Raw genomic sequence first — 24,371 nt, forward strand, 5'->3', positions numbered from 1 at the left:
GAGGATAAATGGGATGGTTATTTAAAAAAATACTAGACTTGGAGCCAGAACCCTTTGGCTCTTCCTCTTGTTAGGTTTTTGATTTTGGACAAATTTATTTGATTTCTGGTCTCTGCATCTGTTCAGTGGAGATAATAATACCTGATGTACCTGAGCATGGCACAAGATTGTTATAATTGTCAAATGAAGAAATGTATGTGTAATCTCATAACCATGAAAGTATAAATGTAATTTATTATCAGAGTATCAATATCCTATTAGCAAGTGATTCCTGATCGAGCACAACATTATTCTCAATGATTTGAGCATTTGTCTAGGTACCCAGTGATTAGTGAACTGATATAGGTGAGAGATAGTAAATCCAGGTTTTTACCACATGTAATAAACCTGTTAATTTGTATACTGGCTCAAGTAACAGCACAAAATCAATACTTATTTCATAGGTGAATAGATTATTTGGGATGGAACTATAAAAAATGAATAATTATATACAATATAAAACTTTATATTTCTTTTAAAATATCCAATAAATAATAGAAAGTTTCATTATGGATATGGTATTCTGACTAAAAGTAAAATATTTATCATTAGAAAAATAGTTCTCTCTTAGTGCTGCTTCTCAGACTTCAAAGTAGCATATTGAAGATAGCAGTGCATTTAATGCTAATATAAAATTATTTGTTCCTCACTGTCATCTTTTTTTTTCAACGTGTTTCTATTTCAGAACCCTACAAAAATATTTGAAAACCATATATATAATGAGGTTGTTAATAGTTTAAATCTATAAAGAACTTACGCAACTCAATAGCAAAAAACAAAGAAAGGAAAAACCAACCAGAAATAACACAATTAATAATTAGGCAAAGGACCTGACAGACACTTCCCCAAAGATGACATATGAAAGGCCAACAGGCACAAGAAAAGGTGGTGAATGTCACTAGTCATTTACTAGAGAAATGCGTATTAAAACCGCAATGAGATATCACCTCATGCCTGTTAGAATGGCCATCATCAGAAAGACAAGATAACCAGTGCTGGTGTGGAAGTAGAGAAAAGGGAACTTGTGTGTACTGTTGGTGAACTTGTAGATTGGTACAGCCACTAGGTAAAACAGTATGGAAGAGCCTCAAAAAATTAAATATAGAACTATCAATATGATCTAGCAATTCCATTTCTGGGAATATGTCCAGAGGAAATGGAAACATTAACTTGAAAAGGTATCTGCACCCCCATATTCATAGCAACACAATTTGCAATACTCAAAACATGGAAACAACCTAAGTGTCCATTAACAGATGAATGAATAAAGAAGTTCTTCAAAGTAAAATATTATTCAGCCATAAAAATGAGGAAATTCTATCACCTGTGACAAAATGGATAGACATTAAAGACATTGTGCTAGGTGAAATATGTCAGAGAGAGAAAGACAAATACTATATGATCTTGCATGTGTAATCTAAAGAAAACAACTCAAAAAAATAATTAGACATGTGGTACCAGAGGCAGAGGGTCCGGGAGGGGGATTGGAGGAAGGTGGTAAAAAAAAGAAAAAGGTACACATTTTCAGTTTTAAGATAAATAAGAACCAGGGCTGTAATGTACAACATGACAACTATGATTAATACTACCATGTGATACATAGGAAAGTTGTTAAGAGAGTGATTCCTGAGAGTTCTCATCGCAAGGAAAATTTTTTCTTTTTTTCTTTCTTTCATTTTTCTTTCATTTTATATGAGATGATAGATGTTGACTGAAATTGAGATAACCGTTCCACAGAATGTATGTAAATCTAACCATCATGTTATACTCCTTAAACTTATACTGTAATGAAAGTCAATTATCTCTCAATAAAACTGGGGGAAAACTCCACTCAAACTGAAGTCCCAGAAGCCCTTAAATACCGATTTGAAGAAACAGGTGAATCATTATACAAAATGTTTTATGTTCTAGATTTGTCTGATTGCTTCCTCATGGTGTCTTGTAGCTTTTCCCTCTACTCCCTGCTTGCTATAACCTGTAAATTTGGTCCAGAGGCTTCCTTGGATTCAAGTTAAATGTTTTTGGTATGCACACTTCATACGGCATCTCATCAGGTTGTGCTGTCCACTCTTTGTGATGCTAAATTGGTGGCAGCCAAATATCTTCTTTGTAGAGATGAGATTTTCCTTATAGTTAGTAGTAATCTGTAGGACAGTGCCTTGATATCATGTGAATATTTAGTTCTTCTTCAAAGCTTTGTTTAATGGTTTTATTTATTTTTTAAATTTTATTTTATTTAACTTTACAATATTGTATTGGTTTTGCCATATATCAAAATGAATCTGCCACGGGTATACATGTGTTCCCCATCCTGAACCCTCCTCCCTCCTCCCTCCCCATACCATCCCTCTGGGTCGTCCCACTGCACCAGCCCCAAGCATCCAGTATCGTGCATCAAACCTGGACTGGCGACTCATTTCATATATGATATTATACGTATTTCTTAGAATCCACTGATGATTCTTGCTGGAGTTAATGATTTCCTTGGGGATTGTGAAATGGTAGTTTTCTATTTCTTCCATATTTTTAACTGGCATTTTTTTTCCTATAGAGCTTCCTCATATCAACCTAAGATAAACAACAGTATCTCTTTTAAGTAGCAAGTGAAATGCCTAATTTTTTTCTTTTTACTTACCAACTTTGAGGTACTAGTCATCTTAATTGGTGATACTTCTTGTCCTCTCTTTTGAGTATAATTACATATTGATTGTTTTTTACTTACAACTCTTCTTTTTTGATGTTCAGATTGTCTAAAATTTGCCAAAAGGGAGCCTCCTCATGATGGCTTTTGTGTTGTTTGGATATTCCCATTAGTCAACGGATGCTTCTTTGCTTTCTGGTAGAAAAAAAGTCCCAGGCTTACTTTATTCTGTTCCTGCCCCAAACTTTTAAATAATTTTTAAAATAATCAGCTCTTTTAATATAGAAACGTCACCAGACCATCTCTTTGACTCATTCATTCATTTAGCAAGTATTTGTTGACTGTCTATTATATGTCAGGAATCTGCAATATCAAAATAAGTCTGGTTCATATCCTATTCTTGGAGAACTTAAAATCTGGTAGGATAGAGCAATCATGAATACCTGTAAGATGGGAAGAGATGCATATTTTATAATATAGGTGTGAACTGTGAGTCCAGGAATCCAGGTGTGCTGAGTGGTTATTGAGCATGAAGGAATGTATGGGGTGTGGAGCTTCAGAAATGGAGAAGTGGTTGGGAAACAGAGATGGAAAGGCTGTACACCTGGGGGGACATGGTTTAGTCTGAAGCGAATATCAGTGGTGTTTGCTCTTTGTCAGAAAACGAAGTTAAAGAGGATTCATGGGAAGGTGGACTAGGATCCAATCATGAGTGGTGTTTAAATATTGTGCTAAGACATTTGGATTTTATTCTAAAGAAAATGGCAACCACTGAAAGACCTTTGTTCATTGTTGTTATTATTTGATTTTTAAATCAGAACAGTGATGTAACTGAAGATATGCTACATTAATCCTCGTGTGTGTGTGTGTGTGTGCGCGTGTGTGTGTGTGTGTGTTAGTCACTTAGTTATGTCCAATTCTTTGTGACCCCATGGACTGTAGCTTGGCAGGCTCCTATTTCCATGGGATTCTTCAGGCAAGAATACTGGAGTGAGTTGCCATTTCCTTCTCCAGGGGATCTTCCTGACCCAGGATTGAACCCGGATCTCCTGCATTGCAGGCAGATTGTTTACTGTCTGAGCCTCCAGGGAAGCCCATTAATCCTCACAGATAGGTCTCTTCATATGGGGCCATCATAAGGGGAAATGTAGCCACATTGCCAGTAGGTTATTTGTTGAACAAGTTGTCTAGTCGTGGGTATACTGACTTGAATGTGTGGGCTCTAGCTAATCCTGTGATTTGTGTCTTATGTGCAATAGCAGATCACCAAAATGTTTTAATGTTACTTCATGGTGAGGGTTGGCTCAATTGCCCATTACTATGAGAAGGTCTGGGGTCTCCAGGGGCTCATTGGTAAAGCATCTTCCTGTCAATGCAGGGGACATGGATTTGATCCCTGTGTCAGATATCCCCTTGGAGAAGGAAATGGCAACCCACTCCAGTATTCTTGCCTGGGAAATGCCATGGACAGAGGAGCCTGGAGGGCTACAGTTCATGGGGTTGCAAAGAGATGGACATGACCTAGCAACTCAGGATGCACCCATGCATGAGAAGCTCTTTGAAGCCCAGATAACTCCTTCTTTCTTGGTTCTTTCTCCAAAATTTGATAGAGTTATATCTCTAGATATTAACTTATATCAGATCAGATCAGATCAGCCGCTCAGTCGTGTCCGACTCTTTGTGACCCCATGAATCACAGCACGCCAGGCCTCCCGGTCCATCACCAACTCCCGGAGTTCACTCAGACTCACGTCCATCGAGTCAGTGATGCCATCCAGCCATCTCATCCTCTGTCGTCCCCTTCTCCTCTTGTCCCCAATTCCTCCCAGCATCAGAGTCTTTTCCAATGAGTCAACTCTTCGCATGAGGTGGCCAAAGTACTGGAGTTTCAGCTTTAGCATCAGTCCTTCCAAAGAAATTCCAGGGCTGATCTCCTTTAGAATGGACTGGTTGGATCTCCTTGCAGTCCAAGGGACTCTCAAGAGTCTTCTCCAACACCATAGTTCAAAAGCATCAATTCTTCGGCGCTCAGCTTTCTTCACAGTCCAACTCTCACATCCATACATGACCACTGGAAAAACCATAGCCTTGACTAGACGAACCTTTGTTGACAAAGTAATGTCTCTGCTTTTCAATATGCTATCTAGGTTGGTCATAACTTTCCTTCCAAGGAGTAAACACCTTTTAATTTCATGGCTGCAGTCACGATCTGCAGTGATTTTGGAGCCCAGAAAAATAAAGTCTGACACTGTTTCCACTGTTTCCCCATCTATTTCCCATGAAGTGATGGGACCGGATGCCATGATCTTCGTTTTCTGAATGTTGAGCTTTAAGCCAACTGTTTCACTCTCCACTTTCACTTTCATCAAGAGGCTTTTGAGTTCCTCTTCACTTTCTGCCATAAGGGTGGTGTCATCTGCATATCTGAGGTTATTGATATTTTTCCCTGCAATCTTGATTCCAGCTTGTGTTTCTTCCAGTCCAGCGTTTCTCATGATGTACTCTGCATCTAAGTTAAATAAGCAGGGTGACAACATACAGCCTTGATGTACTCCTTTTCCTATTTGGAACCAGTCTGTTGTTCCATGTCCAGTTCTAACTATTGCTTCCTGACCTGCATACAAATTTCTCAAGAGGCAGATCAGGTGGTCTGGTATTCCCATCTCTTTCAGAATTTTCCACAGTTTATTGTGATCCACACAGTCAAAGGCTTTGGCATAGTCAATAAAGCAGAAATAGATGTTTTTCTGGAACTCTCTTGCTTTTTCCATGATCCAGCGGATGTTGGCAATTTGATCTCTGGTTCCTCTGCCTTTTCTAAAACCAGCTTGAACATCAGGAAGTTCACGGTTCACATACTGCTGAAGCCTGGCTTGGAGAATTTTAAGCATTACCCTACTAGCGTGTGAGATGAGTGCAATTGTGAGGTAGTTTGAGCATTCTTTGGCATTGTCTTTCTTTGGGATTGGAATGAAAACTGACCTTTTCCAGTCCTGTGGCCACTGCTGAGTTTTCCAAATATGCTGGCATATTGAGTGCAGCACTTTCACAGCATCATCTTTCAGGATTTGGAATAGCTCCACTGGAATTCCATCACCTCCACTAACTTTGTTTGTAGTGATGCTTTCTAAGGCCCACTTGACTTCACTTTCCAGGATGTCTGGCTATTCTAGGTCAGTGATCACACCATCGTGATTATCTGGGTCGTGAAGATCTTTTTTGTTTAGTTCTTCTGTGTATTCTTGCCACCTCTTCTTAATATCTTTTGCTTCTGTTAGGTCCATACCATTTCTGTCCTTTTCGAGCCCATCTTTGCATGAAATGTTCCTTTGGTATCTCTGATTTTCTTGAAGAGATCTCTAGTCTTTCCCATTCTGTTGTTTTCCTCTATTTCTTTGCATTGATCGCTGAAGAAGGCTTTCTTATCTCTTCTTGCTGTTCTTTGGAACTCTGCATTCAGATGTTTATATCTTTCCTTTTCTCCTTTGCTTCATAGTCAACATCAATTATGTAAGCTACAGCAATAAGTAAAAGACGTGAACAACCAAAATGATGCTGAAAATTCAAGCTGAAATGAGACTTCCTGTGCTCTTACTTTGAGGCTACTTTTGTTTTTATATTTATTACAACTTGCATTATCTAGTTTCCCTGCTTAATTTAACATATCATGTAAAAGATGAAATGAACTAGATGCTGTCACATCAAGGACAGCAAGGAATAACTCTTCTAACCTGCATATGGCAGAAGGCATAAGCTGTTAAATCAGAAACAATAACTCCAAAATCACTGTGCTTAAGCTATTCTATGTGAAGAAAATAACTCCAACAGTACCTGCAGGTATAACCACATCATAATTAGTGTTTCTATCTCGACAGTCATACACAGAGCAGGTTCTGTTTAAGGATATGAAATATCTCAGACTTCCATTCTAAATGGAAGAAATGAAGCTCAAAGAAAAATATTCTGGGACTTCAAGAGGTAAATTGCCCCATCCCTCTCCCCTTTGGTAATGAGATCAGTTTTGGAGTCTCTCTGAACTCGTCTTAAGGAGGCTCCCATGTATTAATCATTTTTATTCTCTTTGGTTCCTTGTGGCATGAACTTTCCCACCCTGTTGTATGTTGTTCAACTGTACTTCCTGTCGCTTTGAGACTCCTGCTTCTACCATGGCTTGGCATGAAATATATTTTCTCCATCTCTTAGCTCAACTAATTATTTTATCTCCAGGGTTAAAGCATAATACAGACCAGCTAAAATTAAACATCAACACTTTAAATTAAAATGTATAACATACAGGCTTAATTGCCACCAGGAGTTTTCTTGTTTGCAATTCTTAGACAATCTCAGTCTATGTTAAACTGAAGGAATCTCAGGAGACTTTGGTCAAAGCAGCCCTTTAAAGGGAATTGATCCTGTTTGAATGCCACCATTTATATCTTAGCACTCCATTTGGCAACCTGAAGTGTTTGTCACCACTGTCCAAGGATCTTTGCTTAGGACATCCCCTCTCCTTCAGGCTTCCTTGAAGAATTGTTTGTGAGCCTTCACTCAACAACCCGTTTATTCATTCATTGAATCAATGCACAATTTTCTGACATCGGTGATACAATTATGATACAACTAGGGGATACAACTAGAAAGATGAGGTCTCTGTCCTTATAGAGTTTACATATCAGTGAGATAAGAATCAGAAAAAGCAAGCATGCAAATAAGCAAAAAAAAATCATTAAGTCCAATAACTATAATTTTAAGATGCAGTAAATATTAGGAATAAAATGAATAGGACCTGAGAAAGAAAATAATTGAGTATACCTATCTTTGGTGAGATGATCAGGGAAGGAAGTAATATTTAAACTGACTGCTACAGGATATGAAGATGATAGTCATATGAAGAAGGAAGGAAAAAATCTGGGCGGAGGGGCCAGTACGGGAAGGAGCTAGGTTTGTTTAAGGAACTGAAAGAAGTCTGTAATACCTGGGGTGTGTGGACAAGCATGAGAGCAGCTTGGGAGGAGTGATAGACGGTGAAGGACAGCCACGGCAGACCCCTGAGCATTCCGGGACCCAGGGGGAGGTGCCTCTCACCGCACTGGTTGAGGCCGAGGTCAGATCATTCCTTTAAATAGACTTGGAGCATAGTATCTAATATCTTTCAGTGTCATAGTTTTTTACCTTTTCATACTCTTCATGGGGTTCTCAAGGCAAGAATGCTGAAGTGGCTTGCCAATCCCTTCTCAGATTGGCTTGCCAATCCCTTTCGTCAGAACTCTCCACCATGATCTGTCTGAGTTGGTGGCCCTACACAGCACTGTGCATAGTTTCATTGAGTTAAACAAGGCTGTGGTCCATGTGATCAGTTTGGTTAGTTTTCTGTGATAGTGATTTTCATTCTGTCTGCCCTCTGATGGATGAGGATGAGAGGCTTGTGGAAGCTTCCTGATGGGAGGGATTAGCTGTGGGGAAAACAGGGTCTTGCTCTAGTAAGTCTTTAATCAAATTTTCTGCTGATGGGTGGGCTGTGTTCCTTCCCTGTAGTTTGGCCCGAGGCTGAACTATGATAATGGTGGTAATGGCGACTTCCTTCAAAAGGACTTACACCAGCACGCCACGGCTCCCAGGTCCGCTGCAGCCAGAGCCCCTGTCTCCACAGCAGGCCACTGCTGACCCATGCCTCTGCAGGAGACATTCAAATCCTCAAAGGCAGGTCTGACTCAGTCTCTTGTGGAGGTCACTGCTCCGTTTCCTGGGTCCTGGTGCACACAAGGTTTTGTTTGTACCCCCAAGCATCTCTGGAGGGTATGAGGTTTGATTCTAAATGCGATTATGCCCCTCCTACTGTCTTGTTGGGATTTTCCTTTGCCCTTGGATGCAGGTATCTTTTTTTGGTGGGATCCGACATTCTCCTGTCAATGGTTGTTCAGCAGCTAGTTGAGATTTTGGTGTTCTCGCAAGAGAAGATGAGTGTGCCTCCTTTTGCTCTGCCATCTTGACTGCTGCTAAGCGACTGCTAAGTCGCTTCAGTCGTGTCCAATTCTGTGCAACCCCATGGACGGCAGCCCTCCAGCCTCCCCCATCCCTCGGATTCTCCAGGCAAGAACACTGGAGTGGGTTGCCATTTCCTTCTCCAATGCATGAAAGTGAAAACGTGAAAGTGATGTCGCTCAGCCCTGTCCGACTCTTTGCAACCCCATGGACTGCAGCCCACCAGGCTCCTCCATCCATGGGATTTTCCAGGCAAGAGTACTGGAGTGGGGTGCCATTGCCTTCTCTGTCCATCTTGACTACAAGCGGGGAAATATATTAATAGAATAATGGAAATAAAAAATAATGGAACAGTATGTTGAAATTTGACTGGTTTGGACACAGCAATGTTAAATTCTTTTCATGAGTCTGTTGGCTTAGGAGATAGCAGTAGTTCATTTTTTTTCATTCTTGTTCAGTCACTCCGTTTTGTCTGATTGCGATCCCATGGACTGTAGCACACCAGGCTTCCCTGTCCTTCACTATCTCCCAGAATTTGCTCAGACTTATGTCCATTGAATCAATGACTGTGGTCCTAAAACAAAGATCAGAAAAAAGAGTTAAGAAAAGTGAGGAAGAAGAAGGCCATAATTTTGTTTAATTTATCCCTTACTTAGAATAAGAGTATGCCTGATGGGTAGGAATCAAGCCTCCAAAGAGGAAAAAATGTGTATTTATAAATTTTTTTAGTCTCTTTCAGATATAATAGCAATGAGCTAGTAAGCATTTTCAAGAACAACTGAACTACAAGCCCACCTTTATAAGCTCTAAGAAGCAGTGATGATCAGTCTTTATAGTAATCAAGATGATGTAAGTGGGTGGGAATTACTGTTATAATGTTTTGTGCAAATATGTGTGTATGTGTGTGCGTGTGTGTGTACATCTGTGTGTGAGTGGCTCTGTTGCAGATTTACCAGAAAATAACCCCAGTAGCTCTTTTTGAAACTTGGTAACTTGTATAAGGTGAAAGAGGAGAGTGAAAAAGCTGGTTTAAAACTCAACATTCAGAAAACTAAGATCATGGCATCTGGTCCCATCACTTCGTGGCAAATAAATGGGGAAACGGTGAAAACAGTTTATTATCTTGAGCTCCAAAATCACTGTGGATAGTGACTGTAGCCATGAATTTAAAAGACACTTGCTCCTTGGGAGACAGGTTATGACAAACCTAGACAGCATATTAAAAAACAGAGGCATCACTTCTGCCGACAAAGATTCGTCTAGTCAAATCTATGGTTTTTCTAGTCATGTACGGATATGAGAGTTGGACTGTAAAGAAGGCTGAGCCTGTTTGGGTTTCTATAACAGAATGCCATAGACTGGGTGGTTTGTGAACTTCAGACATTTATTTCTCACAGTTTTGGAGGCTGGAAAGTCCGAGATCAAGGTGCTGGCAGATTCAGGGTCTGATGAGGGCCCTTTTCCTGCTTCACTGTGTCCTCACAGGTTAGAAGGGAGAAACAGCTCTCTGGGGTTTCTATCATAAGAACACTAATCCCATTCATTAGGGCTCCACCCTCATGACCCAATCACCTACCAAAGGCCCAACCTCCTAATACCATCACATTGAGGGTAGGTTTCAATTGGGGTGGGGCACACAAACATTTGTTCTTATTCAGTTGCTCAATCATGTCCCACTCTTGACCCCACTGACTGCAGTATGCCAGGCTTCCCTGTCCTTCACCACCTCCCGTAGCTTGCTCAAACTCACGTCGATTAAGTCAGTGATGCCATCCAATCATCTCGTCCTCTGTTGTTCCCTTCTCTTCCTGCCATCAATCTTTCCCAGCATCAGTGTCTTTAAAATGAGTCAGCTCTTCACAACAGGTGGCTAAAGTATTGTAGCTTCAGCTTCAGCAATCAGTCTTGAATATTCAGGGTTGATTTCCTTCAGGATTGACTGGTTTGATCTCCTTGCAGTCCAAGAGACACTCAAAAGTCTTCTCCAACACCACAGTTCAAAAGTGTCACTTCTTTTTTGTTACAAACATTTAGTCTGTAACAGATGCATTTCGAGTTTTAGTTTTGGTTCTAGACTTTCATTTTTGAGCATGTTAACAACTGCAGCCTGTCAAAGAATTTTAAGTCAAGATTTTATTTAAGAGTGTTCTATTTGGGGTTTCGACTTAGCAGTAGCAGCAGCAACAACCATTCTTTACACTCATCATACATACTTGCTTTTTCTCCTTGCTCTTCCACTTGCCCTTATTCTCCTCATCCTATCTTCCTCTTGTTGGGTGTCCTTTCCTCTTGACAAGATAAGCTAACTTCTGAGGCTCTGGGTCTTTTCTGGCTGTGCAAATTAGAACCCCAAAGGAAATCCAGCTTCACGTGATCTCCTCCTGCCTGATATCCAGACCCTGTGAGCACAGCCAGGATGAGCCTTAGATAGAGATGAGGGAGGTAGACACTCAAGACTTAGAAGTCTTTGCAGACCCTCCTCACTGCTGCTGTGAAAAAAGGTTTCCATCCATTAGCCTTCCTTAAAATTATCTTATAGATGAACACATTTCAGTCTTTAATTGAAGAATATTGAATTCATGAACTTAGAGATGGGTCCCTTGTTAATGTTAATGCCTATAAATATTTGGTATGAATTAGTACATCAGATATCTTTCTGATTCAGCAGCTAACAGGAATAAAGATGGGGATAGCGTGGACAAAGGTAGTGAGAGTTTTGTATAGAGGCTTTTACATATGACTTTAAGATTTACTCCAATATTCTTAGGCAGCATTTTGGGTCCTTGCCTTTCTCAAAGTAAGCACCCTCTGCTTTCATTAGAATTTTCTGATTAAACACTTTTATCTGCCTTTACCTTTTTATATAACTCTGCTGCTGCTGCTGCTACTAAGTCGCTTCAGTCATGTCCAACTCTGTGCGACCCCATAGACGGCAGCCCACTAGGCTCCTCTGTCCCTGTGATTCTCCAGGCAAGAACACTGGAGTGGGTTGCCATTTCCTTCTCCAGGGCATGAAAGTGAAAAGTCAAAGTGAAGTCGCTCAGTCGTGTCCGACTCTTCACGACCCAATGGACTGCAGCCTACTAGGCTCCTCCGCCCATGGGATTTTCCAGGCAAGAGTACTGGAGTGGGGTGCCATTGCCTTCTCCGTTTATATGACTCTAGTAAATTGATTAATAATCAATATATTGTAAAGCAAAATGTTTTCCCTAGAAAATTATTTTTATATTTCCTGCAAATATTTTTAAGTAAAATATCTGTTGTAAGTTTTTAAATGACTTCTGGTTTTCTTTGTTTTCTTTATCTTCAAATATTTCTCATTTATTAGTGAATCATATCTCAGTATAATCTGGATAAAATGTATTTTCTCTCCTTTTAAATACTTTTATATTCTCATCTGTTTTTATGGCATGTTACTGCATGTCTCCAGAGGCACACAGCATTTTTATTTTCAAGTAAATTTATATTAGTTACAGTCTCCAGCTGTTTTAGATATAGGATCATTTCCTGTCGGTACTGTTTCCAGGACAATTCTTTTTTTCCCTCACAAAAATGAAAAATGTAATTTAACAAAGACATCCTATAATTGCCTTCATATCTAGCAAGGTATCTCGCAATCTAAATACTTATTTTATTTAAAACATCTGTCTACATAATATCTAGTGATTGTCCAGGGCTATATCATTCTTGGGAAAAGCAGCTGCTGCCATTTTTATTTAATTTATAAGGAACCACCAAAAATGTCTCCTTAATATTGAATCTTCTGGCACTCTGTCATATGTAAGGTTTTTTGTTTTTTTTTTTTTTAATGAGAATAGCTTACCTTTTTGGTATTTGCAATTAGCCTCTTTCAAATTGGGAAAGACCATTCTTTTAATAATCACTTGGGAAACCCTGCAAAAATAGTAAGCTTTTGTTATATGTATCAAGGTATCATAGTAAAAATGGTGGCATGCTACTCTACTCACAATTAGACTTACATTGGAAGTCACATTTTAATTAAGTTTTTTAGAGTTATTTGTCTGTAATGCATTCTCTTTTCATTTATAATGAAAGTGTAATTTTTTTTTAATTGTGAAACCAATCTGTTGATTAGAGCAGTCAGTTGATATGTTCTTGTCATTCTTCAGAAAAATGCATGAAAAAGATGGCAACATCTGTAAAAGCTCTTTGTCTTGGGGGTGATGCTGAATGTTGCTTATAGAGGAACCCATTTGTAGCTCTGTTTATAGTGCAAAATCCTTGGAGCCTAAGGTAAAATGTTTAACTTTTAATAGATTGTATCATTTGAGGCTCAACTGAATGCCAAAACCAACAGATACCCCGGCTTACAATAGTGTGTCTAAATGAGAAAGTTTACTTTTTCCAGGGATGTAATCAAAATATTCCTCTTTGGAACACTAAGAGTATGAAAGGGAAATGATTATGGTTCCCTACTGACATACTGTTTGATTGACAGCAAAAGCCAACACGCACACCACCTGAGACATCTTGTTCAGGAACTTTCTGGAGGGTAGTAAATTGGTGTTGGCACAAACACAGAAAAATAAAATGACTTGATTCAGCACTTTTCAATTCTAAATCCCTAAACACTAAAGAAAGAAGTAAATATTCATCAAATGATCAAAATTTATATTGATTTTTATTCTACATTAGCAGCTCAAAGTCAAGACTCTTGACAGGGTGGATGTCGGTTTGAATGATTCTCTTTGAAATGAGGATACAGGCACTGAGCTGAGTGCTACCGTGCATTCCTGAACCATAGGCCCTGATTATTAGTACCCTAGGAGGCTACATTTTTAAAAGAACGTATAAAGGCACACTTGTTCAGTTCTGTTTTGATAGCTAAATTGTTATTATTAGTATGTAAAGTAATTCTTGTTGTTCCTGCTTCATTCCTTCCTTTCTATCACCATCTAAGGACAACTATTTTATAGAATTTCACAGGAACTGGAGTGTACATTGTAGTCATAGAGTTAATAGCAGCATTTGCCAACATAATTGTACTTGGGAAGGAACTGCCAGTCCTGCAGGGCAAGAGAAGCTAAGACTGTATCTTGACATTATATGTCTTTAATTTTTAGTTTCTGCCAGAAAGTACATAAGGACTTGTGGTAGTGGTATTTGGAAGTTGGGAATAAGAACATCAACTTGACACCTGTGTCATTGTGCAGAGATTTGGTAAGGAACAGTAATGGAGAAACATAGAAATTCTAATCATCCCCTCCAGTCCACACAGTGTAATCACGCTCCCTTCCCACCCTAGCTCGTGACATAAAATGCTGAATTTTTAATGACTTTAACTACTTCCATTACAAAGAAGAGGAGAGTAGTGGTGGATGAGGTGATCCACAAATGTGATTGTGTGATATATTTGTTCTTTATGTTTAAGTGGAGGTGTTATCATTGTTGTTTTTAATATAGGCATCTCTTCTCTCATTAACATGGAGGAAGATGACGTTTTTCTTTACACACAAATGCAGAAGAAATAATGAAAATAGCATTCATGTTATTTTTTCTGCTTTGTTTAAGTGCTTCTCATTTAACAAATACCATTAAGTATATAGCTTTAAAATTGGATTTCTTAAACATTACAGTGAATGGTTTTAATGGTTTGCCACTAGCACCAAGTCAGTAGACAGAAAGATGACCTTTTAAATATATAAATACAATATTTTTACTTAAATCAGTTATCTTTTGCAGTTGTCTTGAGTTTATTATCCACAAATAAGTATAAATAAACCTTGGGAACATAAGTCTAGGTTTTCTGGCGCTACCAGTATGGTCAGAGAAATTTTATAGCCTAATGTACAAAGATTAGTATATGTAAAATCTCATAGCTTAGTTGCTAAAGAATCCGCCTGCAATGCAGGGGACCCCAGTTAGATTCCAGTTAGTGTTGGGAAGATCTGCTGGAGAAGGGATAGGCTACCCACTGCAGTATTCTCAGGCTTCCTTTGTGGCTCAGCTGGTAAAGAATCCGCCTGCAATGTGGGAGACCTGGGTTCGATCCCTGGGTTGGAAAGATCCCCTGGAAAAGGGAAACGCTGGCTCCAGTATTCAGTCCATGGGATCACAAAGTGTTGGACACGACTGAGTGACTTTCACTCACTTACTTGCTGAGTATGATATTGAAATAGCTTTGAACATCTTCCTAAATTTTGATATATATTTTATTTTTAATAAGAAATATTTAAATACTTTAAAAAGTTTTTTATCCATTGATAAAAAGAATATCCTAACCAACTCACTAATTGTTTCCTTGACAGTATTTTCAAAGTGTATTGGTCATATATCCTTGAACAAATATTTTAGCTCCTGTTATGTGATATAATTTTCTATAATTCTAGGTTATAGGTTCCCTAAGGACAAGCACCATGTCTGACCCAGATTTGTATCTTATACAATGTCTTACACATAAAGAGACTCTCAAAATATATTTGTCAAGTGAAGAAATGAAGACCTTTAATCAACTTTATTCTAAAGAGATGCATTGCTCCGTAGTCCGTAGTCTCTGCTCCAACTCTTAGGAGAAAGAGACTTTGGTGCTCTACTCAATCCTATACACAGGACTCCTCCTTTGTATTGCCAAATAATATTTGTACTTAATTAGAATGTAGCTAATCATGAATGTGTGATAAATGTCTACCGAGAGTTCATTTTAGGATCTTGGGGAACAAAAAAACCACTATAGAGGTGACAACTCTCAATCCTGGAGTGAATATGAGGAATTCTGCCAAACAAAAGCATGGAGATTTCCAAATGGAGATTTTAATCAATCCTGAAAGTCCTTGTCAGAGTCTATGAGGGTTTAGGGACCTGAAGGTGTTTCCAGAAGAGTGAAGTGATTTGGGCCAGTTGCAAGAGATAGATTCTATGGGGAGTTTAGAGGGGAGACATATTTGTATAAGGCATAAGGGGAAAAGGTGTGTGCTTAGAGATAGTGCATCACAGGTAAAGAAAAAAGACTAGTAAAAGTAGGAAAATATTCCCAAATAACAAAATTATTGTCAGAAAATGTACAGTTCCCCTCCATTGTATTGATGGATCCCCATGGTCTTCCTGAGCTGCTATGGATTCTTCCAAATACAAACTGTGACATTGCTGATGTCTCTTCCGAAAGCTCACATGACTCTGTTTTTTTTTGTTTTTTAAATGGGAAATCAGGTTTTATTAAGCTATGACACATTCTTACCCAGAAGACTTCAAACTTCATTTTGAAATGTATTGTGTAGCTTACTCCATTATGACAAAAGCTGAAATTTTCATTCTATAAGCATGAACCCATTGTGGTTAGCTTTTAATATAATATGTGACATATAAGATCACTCTATTAGCTGAATAAAATATTACCAAATGATTCAGAATAAAGAAGGTTTTCTTCTTCCTTTCCTCTAGATAAAAGTAAACTAGTTATATATTTCAATAATTTTTGGTCAAAGAAAAAAATAGTCTCCTTTTTAAGAGAGAATAAAGCCAACTATTTTCAAAATTAAACTGAGGCTACAACCTTAAAACTATCTGTCTTTTTTCCTTGTACATTTTAAACCATTTAAAATTTTCAAACTGTAAAATGTATTCAGCTAATTTATATAGATTGCCGATCACATACCATGTGCTGCACTGGGTGCTGGGGAGATGGTGATGAATACATAGATAAAAGCAATGAAGACATGGATAAAATATAGCAATGGCTACATAAATAAAAGCCCCTGTCTACTCGCAGCTTCCAGTCCACAATTAGAGATAGACAGTATAAAATAAGTTACCTATTTTGGCTACACAAGGTAAATATATATGAAGGACAGTAAGGATTGCTGGGTGGAGGGGTGGGTGTAGGGGGTGGGGGGCGGGAGTCAATTGAAGTATTAAGTAGAAGATCAAAAAAGACCTGAATAAGAAGATGACATTTTAGCAAAGACTTAAGGGAGGTTAGGGATGGAGCTGTCATGCAAACAAGGTCCAAATGCCCCTAGAGCCCTGGAGCAAGCCCACTGGCCCTGCTGGAGCAGGTCAGGATAGGTTGAAGACTCAACTGTGGCATGTGGACAAAAGCCTAGTTGGAGTACATTCAAGAGAAAATAGGAGAGGAATTGGACATAGTGAGTATAGATAATGTGGATAAAAGTGATTTTGCTGTAATGAAGAACAGAGAAATGGGGCTTAAGCCAAGAATAGATTGGTATCAATTGATGTCAAGAGATTATTTTTCCTTTTTATTTATTTATTTTGTACGTTTGTGCTCAGTCTGTCATGTCGGACTCTTTGCGACCCCATGGACTGCAGCCCGCCAGGCTCCTCTGTCCCTGACATTTCCCAGGAAAGATTACAGAAAGTCGGTTATCATTTCCTCTGGGGGATATTCCAGACCCAGGGAACTTGTGTCTCTTTTTTCTCCTGCATTGGCAGGCAGAACCCTTACCACTGCACCGCCTGAGAAGCCCTTTATTTATTTACCATGGGAGAAACACAGCATTTGGAGGGGTGGGGTGGGGACTGTGTTAATGAGAAGAATATTGTGGAGAGGAGAAAACTTGAAGAAGAGAAGGATGATTTGCTGCTGGGGCGATAATCTTTGCATAGATAAGAGGGGCTCTTTGTGTCTATGCAGGGGATTGGTTTGGGGTAGAAATATGGACATTTTCCACAGAAACAGGAGAGAAAGCAGAGGGTGTGGAATCAGATGCAAGTGGCTGGTAGATGTGGGAAGCTATGAAGTGAGCAAGCAGACCTACAGTGGCATGAGTTAAGAAAGAGTAAAATTAATTTTCTAACATTCTCAGGATACCAACAGAGGGTCCTGGGATATGCAGTGACAATGAAATAATTGATATTTCTTAACTAAATCAGTGCTTTTTAGGGCAAGGACAAGGCATGTATCTGATGTGATTATAAAAGTAAGTGTGGGTTTAATCCTTCAAGATTGTTAGAATAACTGAAATTTACCCCCCTCACCACCAAATTTACAATGGGGTAAATAACTATTTTGTTGTTAGACACATTATAAGAAGGAAGTATGTTGTTGCTGCTGCTGTTGTTGTTGTTCAGTCGCCAAGTCCTGTCTGACTCTTTGCAACCCCATGGACTGCAGCATGCCAGGCCTCCCTGTCCCTCACCATCTCCCAGAGTTTGCCCAAGTTCATGTCCATTGACTTGGTGATGCCATCCAATCATCTCATCCTCTGTTGCCCTCTTATCCTTCTGCCTTCAATCTTTCCCAGCATGAGAGTCTTTTCCAATGAGTCAGCTCTCCACATCAGGTGGCCAAAAGATTGGAGTTACAGCTTCAACATCAGTCCTTCCAATGAACACCCAGGACTGATTTCCTTTAGGATGGACTGGTTGAATCTTCTTGCAGTCCAAGGGAATCTCAGGAGTCTTCTCCAACACCACAGTTCAAAAGCATCAATTCTTTGGTGCTCAACTTTCTTTATAGTCCAACTCTCACATCCATACATGACTACTGGAAAAACCATAGCCTTGACTAGATGGACCTTTGTTGACAAAGTAATGTCTCTGCTTTTCAATATGCTGTCTAGGTTGGTCATAACTTTCCTTCCAAGGAGTAAACGTCTTTTAATTTCATGGCTGCAGTCATCATCATCTGCAGTGATTTTGGAGCCCCAAAAAATAAATTTAGCCACTGTTTGCACTGTTTCCCTATCTATTTGCCATGAAGTGATGGGACCGGATGCCATGATCTTAGTTAGTCTACTAAGGTGGCAATAAAAAATACTTTATTTTTTATTGGGTGGCTGGGTGGCTTAAACAATGGAAATTTATTTCTTACAGTTTTGGAGGCTGGAAGTCCCAGATCAAGTAGTTGACAGGTTTGGTTTCTAGGAGGCCTCTCCCCTTGCTTGTGGATGGCCAACTGCCTTGTCACTGCATCCTCACATGGCCTTTTCTCTGTGGGACCACTCTTCATCTTTTTATAAAGACACCAGTCCTATTGGATTAGGGCCATACCCTGTGATCTGTTTAACCTTAATTATCTTTTTAAAGACCCTGTCTCCAATTACAGTCACATTTAGGTTTAAGGCTTCAACATACAATTTGAAGAGGACACATTATGTGAAATAAACCCATAACATTATGTTAAAAGTTTACTAGAGAAAAATGATTTAATAGAATCTCTTAGGTAGGCATTCTCTCTGTTGGATTGCTGGGCTTTTGTCCTCTTGGAAACTGTTGATTCTCTTCTCAATGCCATGTCAGGAGGTAGGAACTTTATGAGCGTATCTGGACCAACCCATCTCATGACAGAAGAAGGGAGATAGAAGTAGATTAAGGCCATCACAGAAACAGTGACATCTTCTTGGCAGGTCATTGGATAGCTCAGATTCCCTGAGGTGACATTCTCCATAGACTATCCCCTTCTACTTTAGCCTCTTTGTCTAAATGCCCCCAAAGCTGCAGCCACCATTCTCTGAACATGCCACATCCTTTTGTAAGTCTGGGCCTCTGAACAAATGAAGAATTCTACCTGTAAAGATATTCATCTTCTTCTTTACCTGGCAAAGATATAGCCATACTCCCAGATCTGGCTCAGATGTTACCTCTACCTGGCTTTTACTGCCCATTCCTCACCTTCATGCAATGTTTTATTTCCCATCCTCCCCCATCATCATTTTACTCAGTGCACTTATCTCCTTTTGCCATGCCTCTTTCCTCCACTACACTGCAGTCCCTTGAGAAAAGGGACAATGTTTTGTTCTTCTTTGTACCCATAGTACTTGGTGTAGTTCCTGACACATGATAAAGGCTTAGTGACTATATGAGCAATAAATTATTTACTGAGCCCCTATCATGTTCAAGATACTGCCTAGGTGCTGGGAATACAGAATGGCCAAGCAGACAGAGAAACACCATCCCTGTATGGAGCTTAGAGTCTGGAGACAGAGAGAGAGAAAATATAAGCTAGCAAGTCTAAGAATTCTGAATTGAGATATGTCTGTAAAGGAAATTAACACTGTTCTGCAATGGAGAAAAATAGGGTGGATCTACTTTTTGATAAGATGGACAGAGAAGCCTCCCTGAGAAGTAACATGTCAGCTGAGAGCTAAAGAATGAGAAGTCGTTAGCAAGAGAATGTTCTAGAGAAAGGGAACAGTATGTTCAAAGGTCCTTAGAGAAGAAAGAGCTATTTAAAGAACTGGAAGAAGGAAACTTAACAAGGGGCATAGTGACCAAGAAAGAGAGAAGTAGAGAATGCGGTGTAAAGTAGGCAGGAAGCAAATCTAATGAGCTATGTTCTAAGTTTGTGTTTTAGATCTAAATGCAGTATGAAACTAACTTACGTTTTGTAGAGACCACTCTGACACTGTAATGGAAGAGATGGGAGAGGCAGGAATGGGCAAGGGGAGATACACATTAGAAGATAATTGCTATACTACAGGGGAGAGTTGACAAAGGCTTGGACCAGGCTGGCAGCAATGCAGACTGGGAAGACAGACTGGAGAGACATTTTGAAAGAAGAATCAATAGAATTTAAGGAGTAACTGGTTGTAGGAAATGACGAGGAGTCATGGATGATTCTCTGGTTTCTGACCTAAGCAACAGATGGTGCCGTTTATTTAAAGGGAGGATACTAAGAACAGAAAGTTTGGAGGCATGCAGTAAGGATGAGAATGGAGAGTGTTTCCAACAGCTATGCCTAAAGTAAATTCAGTTAGCAGTGGTTGGTTGTATGGCACTCAGAGGAGAGAATAGGGAGCCATTACTACATAGGTAGCATTGAAAGCCATGGAAAAGAGTTTAAATAAAGAGGCCCAGAATTAAGCCCTGAAAACAAGAACCCATGATCCAAGATGTGAATCAAAAAGATCAATGAACTATCTATAAAATGGATTTGTGGCTGGTGGAGAGGGAGGGAGAATATTTGAGAATCCATCACTTTAAGTCAGCTGAGGTCTTATGCAGGCCTCGATTAGAATAAGACAGAGCTGATCCTTTTTCTCTTCTCATCATACACGATCTCCCATGGCATTCTCATTTCATCTCCTAGTGTCAGCCTTTGCCTCTGGGTTTATATTTCAGTCCTAATATTTCCACTTGCTTGCTGAACATTTCATTTTGGGAATCATACTAGTACCTCAAAGCAAAAGACTGTTTTAGCTCATTTGTTCCCTTTATCTATGCTGCTCATTTTATATTCCCATTGATGATACTGGCCAGGAAGTGAGAGGTAGATCTGTCAGTGAGTCTGTTCCTTCTTGTTCCTTTTCATTTTTCTTAATGGATAAGTTATCAAATCTTATTAATTACACATCAATAATATTATTTAATATACTATAGTCTGTGTTTCTATGTGTAAAATATAGTCACTTTTAAAGTATCTACAATTGTCATTGTTGTTATTCAGATGCTCAGTCATGTCCAACTCTGCGACCCCATGAACTGCAGCATGCCAGGCTTCCTTGTTCTTCACTATCTCCTGGAGTTGTTTCAAACTCATGTCCATTGAATGGATAAGGCCCTCCAGCCATCTCATTCTCTGTTGCCTCCTCCTGCCCTCAATCCTTCCCAACATCAGGGTCTTTTCCAATGAGTTGGCTCTTCCCATCAGGTGGCCAAAGTATTCAAGCTTCAGCGTCAGTCCTTTAATGAATATTCAGGGTTGATTTCCTTTAGGATTGACTGTTTTTTTTCTCCTTGCTGTCCCAAGGACTCTCAAGAGTCTTTTCCAGCACCACAGTTTGAAAGCACCTTATTTATGGTCCTAATCTCACATCAGTACATGACTACTGGAAAAACCATAGCTCTGACTAGATGGACTTCTGTTGGCAATGTCTCTACTTTTGAACTATTACTATTTTAACGACTACTTTTTAGCTCTCTAGATTTGTCCTGGCTTTTCTTCCAAGGAGTAAGCATCTTTTAATTTCATGGCTGCAGTCACCATCTGCAGTGATTTTGGAGCCCAAGAAAAGAAAGTCTGTCACTGTCTCCACTGTTTCCCCATCTATTTACCATAAAGGGATAGGACTGGATGCCATGATCTTAGTTTTTTGAATGTTGAGTTTTACACCAGCTTTTTTACTCTCCTTTTTGACCATCAAGAGGCTGTTTAGTTCCTCTTTGCTTTCTGCCATAAGAGTGGTGTCATCTGCATATCTGAGGTTATTGGTATTTCTCCCGGCAATCTGAATTCCAGCTTGTGCTTCATCCAGCCCAGCGTTTCACGTGATGTACTCTGCATATAAGTTAAATAAGCAGTGTGAGACTATACAGCCTCGATGTACTCCTTTCCCAATGTTAAGCCAGTTCATTGTTTCATGTCTCATTCTAACTATTGCTTCAAAAGATGAAATTATTTTAATCAAAGATTCAGTGTGACTCTTTTTTTAAGAACTATAATTTGTCCAAATCTTTCTTCTAAAAAATTATCTGTAGAGTAAAATACAGTATGAGAAAAAGTTAAGGCAGTTCGTAGGTAGATTTAGACTGGCAAAGTCATTCAACCTTAGCCAAAGAAACAACTTTGGTTCTATTTTTATCATCACGTTTTGAAATGAATCACTGAAAGCAGAGATAGAAATGTAGATGGATAGGAAAAGCTGGGCCATCTAATTCATCTCCTTTTTAGCACAGGGAGGTTTCCTATGTCAAATGCCTATGAGATATTGTGCAGTAAAAGTCTTAGATCACAGCATTTCAGTCATTTTTGTAAGGTGACTAATTGTTTCTCCGGTTGCTCTCAGCATTGTTCTCTGAATTCCCTTCTAGAAATCCGTGTCACACAAGAGGTATTACCCTTGTGCACAGAAATGGCCAAGGATCTCAAAGGGCTGAGCTTCAGTTATTTTTCCATGGTAGTGATGAGTCTATATGAAGTTGACCTCCCTCTTTACGTTGCTTTTTGTGACCAGTGGTACACATTCATGAGATTTTTACCAAAAACAAGTAGTGGTATAGTGTGCTACCTTAGGGTGGTTAAAAACTAACAGGGACCTCTAGGGATCAGACATGCCGCTTTGGCATGTAATGGTGCAGATTCATTATTTTAATGGGATTTCCAAAAGAATAATTTGTGTGGGATGTCTCCTCATTATCCCATGGTGTTGAGAAGGGGAGGGGTGGGGATAGCATTTGGAAAGACATTTGTTTTTAAGTTCTCTTTAAAAATTATTTTATCACTACTTTTGATTGAAGTATAGTTGATTTACAATGTTGTGCCAGTTTCTGCTGTACAGCAAAGTGGCTCGGTTATTTACTTATATGCATTCTTTTTTAATATTCTTTTCCATTATGGTTTATCACAGGATATTGAATACAGGTCTCTGTGCTAAACACTAAGACCTTGTTGTTTATCCATTTTACATGTAATATTTTGCGTCTGCCAACCCCAAACTCCTAGTTCATCCCTCTCCTCCCCCCTCCTCCTTGGCCACCACAAGTCTGTTCTCTGTGTCTATGAATCTGTTTCTGTTTTGTAGAGAGGTTCATTTGTTCATATTTTAGTGATATCATATGGTATTTGTCTTTCACTTTATAACTTCGCTTAGTATGATAATCTCTAGTTGTATTAAGTTCTTTGACTACTGTTCAGTATCTCTCAGTGATCTCATATTTAGTTGCTTGGGAATATTGTATACTTCATTAAAAGATATAGAACCAATACATTTCTATTGTCTAATGTTTTTTTCTAATCATTGACTCCCTATATTCAGTTTCATTTTCTCCCCCCCAACCATTAAACAATATTCTTAGGTCTCTAGATATTTCTTCAAATTCTGTGATACCTGCAAACCTCTGAGTCGGCACTCTTCTGTGTTGTCATTAATATGCTCCATGCCTTCTCTTTCTCCATCTGTTAATAAATAGGCTGACTAACACTAGATTTAGTATTTCCTTCGTGCTTTCCACCAGCCACACCCTTTCTTCCCATACTGAAAATACTCCATGTAACGTTATTCTTAGTTTATAGTGTTTGACGTAATTCTTAATCCTTATGCAAGTCAATTAGTTTGGACAAAAAAAGGTTACATGAACCAATACATAGATTGTGGAAACTTCAGTTACATGAATATAGTGATTTTAGTATTTTTTAAGTTCTTCCTCAATATCTAGAGCATTCATAATTCGCTCCTGTGGAAAAGAACAAAATACAAATTCTAGAGTGATTTGAGATCTTCCATTTCATAAGCTACCCATTTCCTTTACAGAGTCCTGATTCGCCCTTTTAAGCAGCTGCTATTTTATGACACTCTTTTTTTTTTTTTCCCCACGATTGCATCTATAAAACCAGAGAGTGTGCAAGAGGCCTCGGTTGGCCATGGACATGAAGAATAGAAGGTCATCTCTGACTCTGCTTTTCCTACATGTTATGGAAATCTGGCAACTACCCAGCAACTGACCCAGACTTGGTCTTTCTGTAGGAGAGTATATAATTAAATAATAAAGAAGTAGACATTTTAAGACTGTTGAGAAATGTTAATGGGTGTGTGGGATTTAGTGAAGCACACAAAAAGACCTTAAGAGCTCCTTTGGTCCACAGCACACATGTACTCGGCACTGGCCTTTTTCCTTCACCACAGGCAAGCACGCCACTGAGAAGACTTCATTCCCCGTTTTATCTCGTGTTCTGGGGAACTCTAAAGCCACAGGGATCACAACAGCTGCAATAAATAAAGCATCTCTTCAATACATTTCCTTGCCAAATATTATTCAGCATTCTTTTGGCCTTGGTTTGATAGAAAACAGCATG

The 24,371-nt window shown here is 39.1% G+C and overlaps 1 protein-coding gene across 4 annotated transcripts in view; it reads left to right on the forward strand.

The window, feature by feature from the left end:
* AKAP6 (A-kinase anchoring protein 6) overlaps positions 1–24,371 on the forward strand; it is a 501,454-nt gene that overhangs the window by 336,904 nt on the left and 140,179 nt on the right. The window lies entirely within an intron of this gene.

Source organism: Bos indicus, chromosome 21 (genome assembly GCF_029378745.1).
Source record: "Bos indicus isolate NIAB-ARS_2022 breed Sahiwal x Tharparkar chromosome 21, NIAB-ARS_B.indTharparkar_mat_pri_1.0, whole genome shotgun sequence".
In the NCBI taxonomy this organism is placed as follows: domain Eukaryota; kingdom Metazoa; phylum Chordata; class Mammalia; order Artiodactyla; family Bovidae; genus Bos; species Bos indicus.